Genomic DNA, 2056 nt, shown 5'->3' with positions numbered 1-2056 from the left:
GGTTTGTGTGTGTGTGTGTGTGTGTGTGTGTGTGTGTGTGTGTGTGGTGGTAGTGGTGGTCCTCAGATCCTAGCAACCACCTAAAGTTTCCAGTAGTAATTAGAGCTTTTATCGGGCTTGCTCTTCAGCCCTTTATATTGCCGATTTAGCATTAAGGCATTAAGTCCACACACCAAATTAGAGTGACTCCCAAATAGCCACAACCACTTATGCGCCCTTTAGGTCAGGTTTTTTTTTTGTTTTTTTTTTTTGTTGTTGTTGTTGTTGTTGTTGGACGCCAAGGACAAGGTCCTGTATTTTGCTTTGTTTTATTTTATCTATCTATTTATTTATTTAGTCTTGCTTGGTTTTGATTTGGCTTTTTTGGATACAATCACTTGGAATATACTTTTTTTTTTCAGGGAGAGTTTTGCAAGGGATACAAGCCATAATTTTGCAAGTGCATGGAAGAGCAGAAGAAACCCAAAGACCCCTCAAATGAAAACGACAATACTTGGAAGGAAGGGTCTCACTGCTTGAAAGAAAAAATAATCAGATTTGTCCCCAAAGCCCCCATTTCTAACGGTATCCATCCGGGCTTTTGCGGTCGGAGGACCGCTGTCTCCGGGGTCTTCAGACTTTGTAGTCTTTTTTTGCAAATGGAAAGCCCCCACCATTGAGAATTTGGGTCAAGGAGAGAGACTCAGAACCTACAGCAGTTTTTGTTTTTGCGTGTGCCCGCCTCTCCATTTTATTCAACTTCTCTTGCCTGTCGGGAAGCAGAACAATTCGCTCCCCACCCACCCCCCTCCGCCCCGCTTCTAAGATAAACAGGAGGTGAGAAATGCTTTGCCTGCACACGCGCCCTAGGGGCCTCCTCTCCCTTCACACACTGCCCCCCCCCCAACCGTGCAGCTGTCCCCGAACCAGACCTGGTGGAACATACCCCTTCTCTCTTCCCACCCGCATTTCAAAACCACCACATTGACTATTCTACAGCCATGTTCACATTTTCAGCCCTCTTTGCCACTAGCCAATTTGTTCCCGGTCTGCTCCCCCCGCCTTACTGAGAGCCTCAAAAGTGAAAGGTTGAGGAATTGGGAGAAGGCAGTGGGTTTTCAAAATGTACCCCCCATACACCGCACCCCTTTTGAAAGTATTTTACCACAAGGAGTGCATTTGGAAAACTTTCTCTAACAAGAGTTGGGCGCAGTGTTATTCTTCTGCATGGGTCTGGTGGCCTCCCCGCCCCCGCTGGACAATGCACGCTTTGAGGCTCGGTGGCCTGCAGGCAGCGGGAGACGAGGGGACTGGGCAGCCTTCCTCCTAGGGGCCCGCAGCTGGGGAAGCGCCAGGCAGGGAGCAGGGGCGGGGAGGCGGGCCACGCAGGAAGGAAAGCCATAAAAGTACCATTTACCCCCAAGTCCTGCACAGAGGCAGGCTTTGAGGACCTAAGGGCACGGCTGCTGGGGAGGGGGTAAGGGGACAAGGGGGCGGTGAGAGGGTGTGCGTTTTGTTCCTTTTCACACACCATCACCCCCCCCCCATTTTTTTTTCGGCACAGAATTATACACCCTAGGTTTTCCAAACCCCTGCCCTCACTCTTGAGGACCTGGTCTTTGGTTAATAAAATAATGCTCAAACCGACCCCCGCCAGGTTCCAGCCTTTGTCTTCTCGGCGCCTTTTCCCACTCCCGCTCCGGGTGTGGCCCCACAGGGGGAGAAAACTGCTCTTAAAGCATCACTTTTCTTTTCCTTACAGTGGTGGGGATCGAACCTAAGTCCTTACGCTTGCTAGACAAGCCCTTTCCACAGAGCTACACCTCCAGCCCTACACCCCTAGGACGTCACTTTCTTGTTGGGAGTGTTTTTCTCCCCAAGAGAGCATCAGCACCCTCACCGTCTAGGAGAGCACTCTGAGGTCAGCGGAACCCCTCAGATAGTTACCACAGTGGTGGAAGCATTTGTCTGAGGTTTAAAAACGTATACCAAACCGGGTGTTGGGGCCACGTGCTGTGCCTTCGAAAAGCCGCCGCGGGCCCTGGCTTTCAGAGCTGCGGCAGCCAGGGCTGGCGTG

Source organism: Marmota marmota, unplaced genomic scaffold (assembly GCF_001458135.2).
Source record: "Marmota marmota marmota unplaced genomic scaffold, marMar, whole genome shotgun sequence".
Taxonomy (NCBI): domain Eukaryota; kingdom Metazoa; phylum Chordata; class Mammalia; order Rodentia; family Sciuridae; genus Marmota; species Marmota marmota.
This window is presented reverse-complemented; position numbering follows the sequence as displayed.